The following is a 14,998-nucleotide window of genomic DNA, read 5'->3' as shown; positions in this document are numbered from 1 at the left end:
GAACTTTCTGCCACAGAAATGTGTGGAACATGTGTTTTTTTAGCCAAATTTTGAGGTTTGCAAAGGATTCTGGGTAACAGAACCTGGTCCGAGCCACACAAGTCACCCCATCTTGGATTCCCCTAGGTCTCTAGTTTTCAGAAATGCACAGGTTTGGTAGGTTTTCCTAGGTTGCAGCTGAGCTACAAGCCAAAATCTACAGGTAAGCACTTTGCAAAAAACACCTTTGTTTTCCTTCACAAATTTGGATGTGTCCACGTTGCGCTTTGGGGCGTTTCCTGTCGCGGGCTCTAGGCCTACCCACACAAGTGAGGTATCATTTTTATTGGGAGATGTGGGGGAACGCTGGGTAGAAGGAAATTTGTGGCTCCTCTCAGATTCCAGAACGTTCTGCCACAGAAATATGAGAAACATGTGTTTTTTTAGCCACATTTTGAGGTTTGCAAAGCATTCTGGGTAACAGAACCTGGTCCGAGCCACACAAGTCACCCCATCTTGGATTCCCCTAGGTCTCTAGTTTTCAGAAATGCACAGGTTTGGTAGGTTTCCCTAGGTGGCGGCTGAGCTACAAGCCAAAATCTACAGGTAGGCACTTTGCAAAAAACACCTCTGTTTTCCTTCACAAATTTGGATGTGTCCACGTTGCGCCTTGGGGCGTTTTCTGTCGCGGGCGCTATGCCTACCCACACAAGTGAGGTATCATTTTTATCGGGAGACATGGGGGAACGCTGGGTGGAAGGAAATTTGTGGCTCCTCTCAGATTCCAGAACTTTCTGCCACAGAAATGTGAGGAACATGTGTTTTTTTAGCCAAATTTTGAGGTTTGCAAAAGATTCTGGGTAACAGAACCTGGTCCGAGCCACACAAGTCACCCCATCTTGGATTCCCCTAGGTCTCTAGTTTTCAGAAATGCACAGGTTTGGTAGGTTTCCCTAGGTGGCGGCTGAGCTACAAGCCAAAATCTACAGGTAGGCACTTTGCAAAAAACACCTCTGTTTTCCTTCAAAAATTTGGATGTGTCCACGTTGCGCTTTGGGGCGTTTCCTGTTGCGGGCGCTAGGCCTACCCACACAAGTGAGGTATAATTTTTATCGGGAGACGTGGGGGAACGCTGGGTGGAAGGAAATTTGTGGCTCCTCTCAGATTCCAGAGCTTTCTGCCACAGAAATGTGAGGAACATGTGTTTTTTTAGCCAAATTTTGAGGTTTGCAATGAATTCTGGGTAACACAACCTGGTCCGAGCCACAGAAGTCACCCCATCTTGGATTCCCCTAGGTCTCTAGTTTTCAGAAATGCAAAGGTTTGGTAGGTTTCCCTAGGTGGCGGCTGAGCTACAGGCCAAAATCTACAGGTAGGCACTTTGCAAAAAACACCTTTGTTTTCCTTCAAAAATTTGGATGTGTCCACGATGCGCTTTGGGGCGTTTCCTGTCGCGGGCGCTAGGCCTACCCACACAAGTGAGGTATCATTTTTATCGGGAGACGTGGGGGAACGCTGGGTGGAAGGAAATTTGTGGCTCCTCTCAGATTCCAGAACTTTCTGCCACAGAAATGTTTGGAACATGTGTTTTTCTTGCCAAATTTTGAGGTTTGCAATGGATTCTGGGTAACAGAACCTGGTCCGAGTCACACAAGTAACCCCATCTTGGATTCCCTTAGGTCTCTAGTTTTCAGAAATGCACAGGTTTGGTAGGTTTCCCTAGGTGGCAGCTGAGCTACAGGCCAAAATCTACAGGTAGGCACTTTGCAAAAAACACCTCTGTTTTCCTTCAAAAATTTGGCTGTGTCCACGTTGCGCTTTGGGGCGTTTCCTGTCGCAGGCGCTAGGCCTACCCACACAAGTGAGGTATCATTTTTATTGGGAGACGTGGGGGAACGCTGGGTGGAAGGAAATTTGTGGCTCCTCTCAGATTCCAGAACTTTCTGCCACAGAAATGTGAGGAACATCTGTTTTTTTAGCCAAATTTTGAGGTTTGCAATGGATTCTGGGTAACAGAACCTGGTCCGAGCCACACAAGTCACCCCATCTTGGATTCCCCTAGGTCTCTAGTTTTCAGAAATGCACAGGTTTGATAGGTTTCCCTAGGTGGCGGCTGAGCTACAGGCCAATATCTACAGGTATGCACTTTGCAAAAAACACCTCTGTTTTCCTTCAAAAATTTGGCTGTGTCCACGTTGCGCTTTGGGGCGTTTCCTGTCGCAGGCGCTAGGCCTACCCACACAAGTGAGGTATCATTTTTATCAGGAGACGTGGGGGAACGCTGGGTGGAAGGAAATTTGTGGCTCCTCTCAGATTCCAGAACTTTCTGCCACAGAAATGTGAGGAACATGTGTTTTTTTAGCCAAATTTTGAGGTTTGCAAAGGATTCTGGGTAACAGAACCTGGTCCGAGCCACACAAGTAACCCCATCTTGGATTCCCCTAGGTCTCTAGTTTTCAGAAATGCACAGGTTTGGTAGGTTTCCCTAGGTGGCGGCTGAGCTACAGGCCAAAATCTACAGGTAGGCACTTTGCAAAAAACACCTCTGTTTTCCTTCAAATATTTGGCTGTGTCCACGTTGCGTTTTGGGGCGTTTCCTGTCGCGGGCGCTAGGCCTACCCACACAAGTGAGGTATCATTTTTATCGGGAGACGTGGGGGAACGCTGGGTGGAAGGAAATTTGTGGCTCCTCTCAGATTCCAGAACTTTCAGCCACAGAAATGTGAGGAACATGTGTTTTTTTAGCCAAATTTTGAGGTTTGCAATGGATTCTGGGTAACAGAACCTGGTCCGAGCCACACAAGTCACCCCATCTTGGATTCCCCTAGGTCTCTAGTTTTCAGAAATGCACAGGTTTGGTAGGTTTCCCTAGGTGGCAGCTGAGCTACAGGCCAAAATCTACAGGTAGGCACTTTGCAAAAAACAACTCTGTTTTCCTTCAAAAATTTGGCTGTGTCCACGTTGCGCTTTGGGGCGTTTCCTGTCGCGGGCGCTAGGCCTAGCCACACAAGTGGGGTATCATTTTTATCGGGAGACGTGGGGGAACGCTGGGTGAAAGGAAATTTGTGGCTCCTCTCAGATTCCAGAACTTTCTGCCACAGAAATGTGTGGAACATGTGTTTTTTTAGCCAAATTTGGAGGTTTGCAAAGGATTCTGGGTAACAGAACCTGGTCCGAGCCACACAAGTCACCCCATCTTGGATTCCCCTAGGTCTCTAGTTTTCAGAAATGCACAGGTTTGGTAGGTTTCCCTAGGTGGCGGCTGAGCTACAAGCCAAAATCTACAGGTAGGCACTTTGCAAAAAACACCTCTGTTTTCCTTCACAAATTTGGATGTGTCCACGTTGCGCCTTGGGGCGTTTTCTGTCGCGGGCGCTATGCCTACCCACACAAGTGAGGTATCATTTTTATCGGGAGACATGGGGGAACGCTGGGTGGAAGGAAATTTGTGGCTCCTCTCAGATTCCAGAACTTTCTGCCACAGAAATGTGAGGAACATGTGTTTTTTTAGCCAAATTTTGAGGTTTGCAAAGGATTCTGGGTAACAGAACCTGGTCCGAGCCACACAAGTCACCCCATCTTGGATTCCCCTAGGTCTCTAGTTTTCAGAAATGCACAGGTTTGGTAGGTTTCTCTAGGTGGCGGCTGAGCTACAAGCCAAAATCTACAGGTAGGCACTCTGCAAAAAACACCTCTGTTTTCCTTCACAAATTTGGATGTGTCCACGTTGCGCCTTGGGGCGTTTTCTGTCGCGGGCGCTATGCCTACCCACACAAGTGACGTATCATTTTTATCGGGAGACGTGCGGGAACGCTGGGTGGAAGGAAATTTGTGGCTCCTCTCAGATTCCAGAACTTTCTGCCACAGAAATGTGAGGAACATGTGTTTTTTTAGCCAAATTTTGAGGTTTGCAAAGGATTCTGGGTAACAGAACCTGGTCCGAGCCACACAAGTCACCCCATCTTGGATTCCCCTAGGTCTCTAGTTTTCAGAGATGCACAGGTTTGGTAGGTTTCCCTAGGTTGCAGCTGAGCTACAAGCCAAAACCTACAGGTAAGCACTTTGCAAAAAACACCTTTGTTTTCCTTCAAAAATTTGGCTGTGTCCACGTTGCGTTTTGGGGCGTTTCCTGTCGCGGGCGCTAGGCCTACCCACACAAGTGAGGTATCATTTTTATCGGGAGACGTGGGGGAACGCTGGGTTGAAGGAAATTTGTGGCTCCTCTCAGATTCCAGAACTTTCAGCCACAGAAATGTGAGGAACATGTGTTTTTTTAGCCAAATTTTGAGGTTTGCAATGGATTCTGGGTAACAGAACCTGGTCCGAGCCACACAAGTCACCCCATCTTGGATTCCCCTAGGTCTCTAGTTTTCAGAAATGCACAGGTTTGGTAGGTTTCCCTAGGTGGCAGCTGAGCTACAGGCCAAAATCTACAGGTAGGCACTTTGCAAAAAACACCTCTGTATACCTTCAAAAATTTGGCTGTGTCCACGTTGCGCTTTGGGGCGTTTCCTGTCGCGGGCGCTAGGCCTAGCCACACAAGTGGGGTATCATTTTTATCGGGAGATGTGGGGGAACGCTGGGTGAAAGGAAATTTGTGGCTCCTCTCAGATTCCAGAACTTTCTGCCACAGAAATGTGTGGAACATGTGTTTTTTTAGCCAAATTTTGAGGTTTGCAAAGGATTCTGGGTAACAGAACCTGGTCCGAGCCAGACAAGTCACCCCATCTTGGATTCCCCTAGGTCTCTAGTTTTCAGAGATGCACAGGTTTGGTAGGTTTCCCTAGGTTGCAGCTGAGCTACAAGCCAAAATCTACAGGTAAGCACTTTGCAAAAAACACCTTTGTTTTCCTTCAAAAATTTGGATGTGTCCACGTTGCGCTTTGGGGCGTTTCCTGTCGCGGGCGCTAGGCCTACCCACACAAGTGAGGTATCATTTTTATTGGGAGACGTGGGGGAACGCTGGGTGGAAGGAAATTTGTGGCTCCTCTCAGATTCCAGAACGTTCTGCCACAGAAATGTGAGAAACATGTGTTTTTTTAGCCAAATTTTGAGGTTTGCAAAGCATTCTGGGTAACAGAACCTGGTCCGAGCCACACAAGTCACCCCATCTTGGATTCCCCTAGGTCTCTAGTTTTCAGAAATGCACAGGTTTGGTAGGTTTCCCTAGGTGGCGGCTGAGCTACAAGCCAAAATCTACAGGTAGGCACTCTGCAAAAAACACCTATGTTTTCCTTCACAAATTTGGATGTGTCCACGTTGCGCCTTGGGGCGTTTTCTGTCGCGGGCGCTATGTCTACCCACACAAGTGACGTATCATTTTTATCGGGAGACGTGGGGGAACGCTGGGTGGAAGGAAATTTGTGGCTCCTCTCAGATTCCAGAACTTTCTGCCACAGAAATGTGAGGAACATGTGTTTTTTTAGCCAAATTTTGAGGTTTGCAAAGGATTCTGGGTAACAGAACCTGGTCCGAGCCACACAAGTCACCCCATCTTGGATTCCCCTAGGTCTCTAGTTTTCAGAAACGCACAGGTTTGGCAGGTTTCCCTAGGTGGCGGCTGAGCTACAAGCCAAAATCTACAGGTAGGCACTTTGCAAAAAACACCTCTGTTTTCCTTCAAAAATTTGGATGTGTCCACGTTGCGCTTTGGGGCGTTTCCTGTTGCGGGCGCTAGGCCTACCCACACAAGTGAGGTATCATTTTTATCGGGAGACGTGGGGGAACGCTGGGTGGAAGGAAATGTGTGGCTCCTCTCAGATTCCAAAACTTTCTGCCACAGAAATGTGAGGAACATGTGTTTTTTTAGCCAAATTTTGAGATTTGCAGTGGATTCTGGGAAACAGAACCTGGTCCGAGCCACACAAGTCACCCCATCTTGGATTCCCCTAGGTCTCTAGTTTTCAGAAATGCACAGGTTTGGTAGGTTTCCCTAGGTGGCAGCTGAGCTACAGGCCAAAATCTACAGGTAGGCACTTTGCAAAAAACACCTCTGTTTTCCTTCAAAAATTTGGCTGTGTCCACGTTGCTCTTTGGGGCGTTTCCTGTCGCGGGCGCTAGGCCTACCCACACAAGTGAGGTATCATTTTTATCGGGAGACGTGGGTGAACGCTGGGTGAAAGGAAATTTGTGGCTCCTCTCAGATTCCAGAACTTTCTGCCACAGAAATGTGTGGAACATGTGTTTTTTTAGCCAAATTTTGAGGTTTGCAAAGGATTCTGGGTAACAGAACCTGGTCCGAGCCACACAAGTCACCCCATCTTGGATTCCCCTAGGTCTCTAGTTTTCAGAAATGCACAGGTTTGGTAGGTTTTCCTAGGTTGCAGCTGAGCTACAAGCCAAAATCTACAGGTAAGCACTTTGCAAAAAACACCTTTGTTTTCCTTCACAAATTTGGATGTGTCCACGTTGCGCTTTGGGGCGTTTCCTGTCGCGGGCTCTAGGCCTACCCACACAAGTGAGGTATCATTTTTATTGGGAGATGTGGGGGAACGCTGGGTAGAAGGAAATTTGTGGCTCCTCTCAGATTCCAGAACGTTCTGCCACAGAAATATGAGAAACATGTGTTTTTTTAGCCACATTTTGAGGTTTGCAAAGCATTCTGGGTAACAGAACCTGGTCCGAGCCACACAAGTCACCCCATCTTGGATTCCCCTAGGTCTCTAGTTTTCAGAAATGCACAGGTTTGGTAGGTTTCCCTAGGTGGCGGCTGAGCTACAAGCCAAAATCTACAGGTAGGCACTTTGCAAAAAACACCTCTGTTTTCCTTCACAAATTTGGATGTGTCCACGTTGCGCCTTGGGGCGTTTTCTGTCGCGGGCGCTATGCCTACCCACACAAGTGAGGTATCATTTTTATCGGGAGACATGGGGGAACGCTGGGTGGAAGGAAATTTGTGGCTCCTCTCAGATTCCAGAACTTTCTGCCACAGAAATGTGAGGAACATGTGTTTTTTTAGCCAAATTTTGAGGTTTGCAAAAGATTCTGGGTAACAGAACCTGGTCCGAGCCACACAAGTCACCCCATCTTGGATTCCCCTAGGTCTCTAGTTTTCAGAAATGCACAGGTTTGGTAGGTTTCCCTAGGTGGCGGCTGAGCTACAAGCCAAAATCTACAGGTAGGCACTTTGCAAAAAACACCTCTGTTTTCCTTCAAAAATTTGGATGTGTCCACGTTGCGCTTTGGGGCGTTTCCTGTTGCGGGCGCTAGGCCTACCCACACAAGTGAGGTATCATTTTTATCGGGAGACGTGGGGGAACGCTGGGTGGAAGGAAATTTGTGGCTCCTCTCAGATTCTAGAACGTTCTGCCACAGAAATGTGAGGAACATGTGTTTTTTTTAGCCAAATTTTGAGGTTTGCAAAGGATTCTGGGTAACAGAACCTGGTCCGAGCCACACAAGTCACCCCATCTTGGATTCCCCTAGGTCTCTAGTTTTCAGAAATGCACAGGTTTGGTAGGTTTCCCTAGGTGGCGGCTGAGCTACAAGCCAAAATCTACAGGTAGGCACTTTGCAAAAAACACCTCTGTTTTCCTTCACAAATTTGGATGTGTCCACGTTGCGCTTTGGGGCGTTTCCTGTCACAGGCGCTAGGCCTACCCACACAAGTGAGGTATCATTTTTATCTGGAGACGTGGGGGAACGCTGGGTGGAAGGAAATTTGTGGCTCCTCTCAGATTCCAGAACTTTCTACCACAGAAATGTGAGGAACATGTGTTTTTTTAGCCAAATTTTGAGGTTTGTAAAGCATTCTGGGTAACAGAACCTGGTCCGAGCCACACAAGTCAACCCATCTTGGATTCCCCTAGGTCTCTAGTTTTCAGAAATGCACAGGTTTGGTAGGTTTCCCTAGGTGGCGGCTGAGCTACAAGCCAAAATCTACAGGTAGGCACTTTGCAAAAAACACCTCTGTTTTCCTTCACAAATTTGGATGTGTCCACGTTGCGCTTTGGGGCGTTTCCTGTCGCAGGCGCTAGGCCTACCCACACAAGTGAGGTATCATTTTTATCAGGAGACGTGGGGGAACGCTGGGTTTAAGGAAATTTGTGGCTCCTCTCAGATTCCAGAACGTTCTGCCACAGAAATGTGAGAAACATGTGTTTTTTTAGCCAAATTTTGAGGTTTGCAAAGCATTCTGGGTAACAGAACCTGGTCCGAGCCACACAAGTCAACCCATCTTGGATTCCCCTAGGTCTCTAGTTTTCAGAAATGCACAGGTTTGGTAGGTTTCCCTAGGTGGCGGCTGAGCTACAAGCCAAAATCTACAGGTAGGCACTTTGCAAAAAACACCTCTGTTTTCCTTCACAAATTTGGATGTGTCCACGTTGCGCCTTGGGGCGTTTTCTGTCGCGGGCGCTATGCCTACCCACACAAGTGAGGTATCATTTTTATCGGGAGACATGGGGGAACGCTGGGTGGAAGGAAATTTGTGGCTCCTCTCAGATTCCAGAACTTTCTGCCACAGAAATGTGAGGAACATGCGTTTTTTTAGCCAAATTTTGAGGTTTGCAAAGGATTCTGGGTAACAGAACCTGGTCCGAGCCACACAAGTCACCCCATCTTGGATTCCCCTAGGTCTCTAGTTTTCAGAAACGCACAGGTTTGGTAGGTTTCCCTAGGTGGCGGCTGAGCTACAAGCCAAAATCTACAGGTAGGCACTTTGCAAAAAACACCTCTGTTTTCCTTCAAAAATTTGGATGTGTCCACTTTGCGCTTTGGGGCGTTTCCTGTTGCGGGCGCTAGGCCTACCCACACAAGTGAGGTATCATTTTTATCTGGAGACGTGGGGGAACGCTGGGTGGAAGGAAATTTGTGGCTCCTCTCAGATTCCAGAACTTTCTACCACAGAAATGTGAGGAACATGTGTTTTTTTTAGCCAAATTTTGAGGTTTGCAAAGGATTCTGGGTAACAGAACCTGGTCCGAGCCACACAAGTCACCCCATCTTGGATTCCCCTAGGTCTCTAGTTTTCAGAAACGCACAGGTTTGGTAGGTTTCCCTAGGTGGCGGCTGAGCTACAAGCCAAAATCTACAGGTAGGCACTTTGCAAAAAACACCTCTGTTTTCCTTCAAAAATTTGGATGTGTCCACGTTGCGCTTTGGGGCGTTTCCTGTTGCGGGCGCTATGCCTACCCACACAAGTGAGGTATCATTTTTATCGGGAGACGTGGGGGAACGCTGGGTGGAAGGAAATGTGTGGCTCCTCTCAGATTCCAAAACTTTCTGCCACAGAAACTTGAGGAACATGTGTTTTTTTAGCCACATTTTGAGATTTGCAGTGGATTCTGGGAAACAGAACCTGGTCCGAGCCACACAAGTCACCCCATCTTGGATTCCCCTAGGTCTCTAGTTTTCAGAAATGCACAGGTTTGGTAGGTTTCCTTAGGTGGCAGCTGAGCTACAGGCCAAAATCTACAGGTAGGCACTTTGCAAAAAACACCTCTGTTTTCCTTCAAAAATTTGGCTGTGTCCACGTTGCGCTTTGGGGCGTTTCCTGTCGCGGGCGCTAGGCCTACCCACACAAGTGAGGTATCATTTTTATCGGGAGACGTGGGGGAACGCTGGGTGAAAGGAAATTTGTGGCTCCTCTCAGATTCCAGAACTTTCTGCCACAGAAATGTGTGGAACATGTGTTTTTTTAGCCAAATTTTGAGGTTTGCAAAGGATTCTGGGTAACAGAACCTGGTCCGAGCCACACAAGTCACCCCATCTTGGATTCCCCTAGGTCTCTAGTTTTCAGAAATGCACAGGTTTGGTAGGTTTCCCTAGGTTGCAGCTGAGCTACAAGCCAAAATCTACAGGTAAGCACTTTGCAAAAAACACCTTTGTTTTCCTTCAAAAATGTGGATGTGTCCACGTTGCGCTTTGGGGCGTTTCCTGTCGCGGGCGCTAGGCCTACCCACACAAGTGAGGTATCATTTTTATTGGGAGACGTGGGGGAACGCTGGGTGGAAGGAAATTTGTGGCTCCTCTCAGATTCCAGAACGTTCTGCCACAGAAATATGAGAAACATGTGTTTTTTTAGCCAAATTTTGAGGTTTGCAAAGGATTCTGGGTAACAGAACCTGGTCCGAGCCACACAAGTCACCCCATCTTGGATTCCCCTAGGTCTCTAGTTTTCAGAAACGCACAGGTTTGGTAGGTTTCCCTAGGTGGCGGCTGAGCTACAAGCCAAAATCTACAGGTAGGCACTTTGCAAAAAACACCTCTGTTTTCCTTCAAAAATTTGGATGTGTCCACGTTGCGCTTTGGGGCGTTTCCTGTTGCGGGCGCTAGGCCTACCCACACAAGTGAGGTATCATTTTTATCTGGAGACGTGGGGGAACGCTGGGTGGAAGGAAATTTGTGGCTCCTCTCAGATTCCAGAACTTTCTACCACAGAAATGTGAGGAACATGTGTTTTTTTAGCCAAATTTTGAGGTTTGCAAAGGATTCTGGGTAACAGAACCTGGTCCGAGCCACACAAGTCACCCCATCTTGGATTCCCCTAGGTCTCTAGTTTTCAGAAACGCACAGGTTTGGTAGGTTTCCCTAGGTGGTGGCTGAGCTACAAGCCAAAATCTACAGGTAGGCACTTTGCAAAAAACACCTCTGTTTTCCTTCAAAAATTTGGATGTGTCCACGTTGCGCTTTGGGGCGTTTCCTGTTGCGGGCGCTAGGCCTACCCACACAAGTGAGGTATCATTTTTATCGGGAGACGTGGGGGAACGCTGGGTGGAAGGAAATGTGTGGCTCCTCTCAGATTCCAAAACTTTCTGCCACAGAAACTTGAGGAACATGTGTTTTTTTAGCCACATTTTGAGATTTGCAGTGGATTCTGGGAAACAGAACCTGGTCCGAGCCACACAAGTCACCCCATCTTGGATTCCCCTAGGTCTCTAGTTTTCAGAAATGCACAGGTTTGGTAGGTTTCCTTAGGTGGCAGCTGAGCTACAGGCCAAAATCTACAGGTAGGCACTTTGCAAAAAACACCTCTGTTTTCCTTCAAAAATTTGGCTGTGTCCACGTTGCGCTTTGGGGCGTTTCCTGTCGCGGGCGCTAGGCCTACCCACACAAGTGAGGTATCATTTTTATCGGGAGACGTGGGGGAACGCTGGGTGAAAGGAAATTTGTGGCTCCTCTCAGATTCCAGAACTTTCTGCCACAGAAATGTGTGGAACATGTGTTTTTTTAGCCAAATTTTGAGGTTTGCAAAGGATTCTGGGTAACAGAACCTGGTCCGAGCCACACAAGTCACCCCATCTTGGATTCCCCTAGGTCTCTAGTTTTCAGAAATGCACAGGTTTGGTAGGTTTCCCTAGGTTGCAGCTGAGCTACAAGCCAAAATCTACAGGTAAGCACTTTGCAAAAAACACCTTTGTTTTCCTTCAAAAATGTGGATGTGTCCACGTTGCGCTTTGGGGCGTTTCCTGTCGCGGGCGCTAGGCCTACCCACACAAGTGAGGTATCATTTTTATTGGGAGACGTGGGGGAACGCTGGGTGGAAGGAAATTTGTGGCTCCTCTCAGATTCCAGAACGTTCTGCCACAGAAATATGAGAAACATGTGTTTTTTTAGCCAAATTTTGAGGTTTGCAAAGCATTCTGGGTAACAGAACCTGGTCCGAGCCACACAAGTCACCCCATCTTGGATTCCCCTAGGTCTCTAGTTTTCAGAAATGCACAGGTTTGGTAGGTTTCCCTAGGTGGCGGCTGAGCTACAAGCCAAAATCTACAGGTAGGCACTTTGCAAAAAACACCTCTGTTATCCTTCACAAATTTGGATGTGTCCACGTTGCCCCTTGGGGCGTTTTCTGTCGCGGGCGCTATGCCTACCCACACAAGTGAGGTATCATTTTTATCGGGAGACATGGGGGAACGCTGGGTGGAAGGAAATTTGTGGCTCCTCTCAGATTCCAGAACTTTCTGCCACAGAAATGTGAGGAACATGTGTTTTTTTAGCCAAATTTTGAGGTTTGCAAAGGATTCTGGGTAACAGAACCTGGTCCGAGCCACACAAGTCACCCCATCTTGGATTCCCCTAGGTCTCTAGTTTTCAGAAACGCACAGGTTTGGTAGGTTTCCCTAGGTGGCGGCTGAGCTTCAAGCCAAAATCTACAGGTAGGCACTTTGCAAAAAACACCTCTGTTTTCCTTCAAAAATTTGGATGTGTCCACGTTGCGCTTTGGGGCGTTTCCTGTTGCGGGCGCTAGGCCTACCCACACAAGTGAGGTATCATTTTTATTGGGAGATGTGGGGGAACGCTGGGTAGAAGGAAATTTGTGGCTCCTCTCAGATTCCAGAACGTTCTGCCACAGAAATATGAGAAACATGTGTTTTTTTAGCCACATTTTGAGGTTTGCAAAGCATTCTGGGTAACAGAACCTGGTCCGAGCCACACAAGTCACCCCATCTTGGATTCCCCTAGGTCTCTAGTTTTCAGAAATGCACAGGTTTGGTAGGTTTCCCTAGGTGGCGGCTGAGCTACAAGCCAAAATCTACAGGTAGGCACTTTGCAAAAAACACCTCTGTTTTCCTTCACAAATTTGGATGTGTCCACGTTGCGCCTTGGGGCGTTTTCTGTCGCGGGCGCTATGCCTACCCACACAAGTGAGGTATCATTTTTATCGGGAGACATGGGGGAACGCTGGGTGGAAGGAAATTTGTGGCTCCTCTCAGATTCCAGAACTTTCTGCCACAGAAATGTGAGGAACATGTGTTTTTTTAGCCAAATTTTGAGGTTTGCAAAAGATTCTGGGTAACAGAACCTGGTCCGAGCCACACAAGTCACCCCATCTTGGATTCCCCTAGGTCTCTAGTTTTCAGAAATGCACAGGTTTGGTAGGTTTCCCTAGGTGGCGGCTGAGCTACAAGCCAAAATCTACAGGTAGGCACTTTGCAAAAAACACCTCTGTTTTCCTTCAAAAATTTGGATGTGTCCACGTTGCGCTTTGGGGCGTTTCCTGTTGCGGGCGCTAGGCCTACCCACACAAGTGAGGTATCATTTTTATCGGGAGACGTGGGGGAACGCTGGGTGGAAGGAAATTTGTGGCTCCTCTCAGATTCTAGAACGTTCTGCCACAGAAATGTGAGGAACATGTGTTTTTTTAGCCAAATTTTGAGGTTTGCAAAGGATTCTGGGTAACAGAACCTGGTCCGAGCCACACAAGTCACCCCATCTTGGATTCCCCTAGGTCTCTAGTTTTCAGAAATGCACAGGTTTGGTAGGTTTCCCTAGGTGGCGGCTGAGCTACAAGCCAAAATCTACAGGTAGGCACTTTGCAAAAAACACCTCTGTTTTCCTTCACAAATTTGGATGTGTCCACGTTGCGCTTTGGGGCGTTTCCTGTCACAGGCGCTAGGCCTACCCACACAAGTGAGGTATCATTTTTATCTGGAGACGTGGGGGAACGCTGGGTGGAAGGAAATTTGTGGCTCCTCTCAGATTCCAGAACTTTCTACCACAGAAATGTGAGGAACATGTGTTTTTTTAGCCAAATTTTGAGGTTTGTAAAGCATTCTGGGTAACAGAACCTGGTCCGAGCCACACAAGTCAACCCATCTTGGATTCCCCTAGGTCTCTAGTTTTCAGAAATGCACAGGTTTGGTAGGTTTCCCTAGGTGGCGGCTGAGCTACAAGCCAAAATCTACAGGTAGGCACTTTGCAAAAAACACCTCTGTTTTCCTTCACAAATTTGGATGTGTCCACGTTGCGCTTTGGGGCGTTTCCTGTCGCAGGCGCTAGGCCTACCCACACAAGTGAGGTATCATTTTTATCAGGAGACGTGGGGGAACGCTGGGTTTAAGGAAATTTGTGGCTCCTCTCAGATTCCAGAACGTTCTGCCACAGAAATGTGAGAAACATGTGTTTTTTTAGCCAAATTTTGAGGTTTGCAAAGCATTCTGGGTAACAGAACCTGGTCCGAGCCACACAAGTCAACCCATCTTGGATTCCCCTAGGTCTCTAGTTTTCAGAAATGCACAGGTTTGGTAGGTTTCCCTAGGTGGCGGCTGAGCTACAAGCCAAAATCTACAGGTAGGCACTTTGCAAAAAACACCTCTGTTTTCCTTCACAAATTTGGATGTGTCCACGTTGCGCCTTGGGGCGTTTTCTGTCGCGGGCGCTATGCCTACCCACACAAGTGAGGTATCATTTTTATCGGGAGACATGGGGGAACGCTGGGTGGAAGGAAATTTGTGGCTCCTCTCAGATTCCAGAACTTTCTGCCACAGAAATGTGAGGAACATGCGTTTTTTTTAGCCAAATTTTGAGGTTTGCAAAGGATTCTGGGTAACAGAACCTGGTCCGAGCCACACAAGTCACCCCATCTTGGATTCCCCTAGGTCTCTAGTTTTCAGAAACGCACAGGTTTGGTAGGTTTCCCTAGGTGGCGGCTGAGCTACAAGCCAAAATCTACAGGTAGGCACTTTGCAAAAAACACCTCTGTTTTCCTTCAAAAATTTGGATGTGTCCACTTTGCGCTTTGGGGCGTTTCCTGTTGCGGGCGCTAGGCCTACCCACACAAGTGAGGTATCATTTTTATCTGGAGACGTGGGGGAACGCTGGGTGGAAGGAAATTTGTGGCTCCTCTCAGATTCCAGAACTTTCTACCACAGAAATGTGAGGAACATGTGTTTTTTTAGCCAAATTTTGAGGTTTGCAAAGGATTCTGGGTAACAGAACCTGGTCCGAGCCACACAAGTCACCCCATCTTGGATTCCCCTAGGTCTCTAGTTTTCAGAAACGCACAGGTTTGGTAGGTTTCCCTAGGTGGCGGCTGAGCTACAAGCCAAAATCTACAGGTAGGCACTTTGCAAAAAACACCTCTGTTTTCCTTCAAAAATTTGGATGTGTCCACGTTGCGCTTTGGGGCGTTTCCTGTTGCGGGCGCTATGCCTACCCACACAAGTGAGGTATCATTTTTATCGGGAGACGTGGGGGAACGCTGGGTGGAAGGAAATGTGTGGCTCCTCTCAGATTCCAAAACTTTCTGCCACAGAAACTTGAGGAACATGTGTTTTTTTAGCCACATTTTGAGATT

This window comes from Pleurodeles waltl, chromosome 4_1 (genome assembly GCF_031143425.1).
Source record: "Pleurodeles waltl isolate 20211129_DDA chromosome 4_1, aPleWal1.hap1.20221129, whole genome shotgun sequence".
Lineage (NCBI taxonomy): Eukaryota > Metazoa > Chordata > Amphibia > Caudata > Salamandridae > Pleurodeles > Pleurodeles waltl.
Note: the sequence above shows the minus strand (reverse complement) of the source record.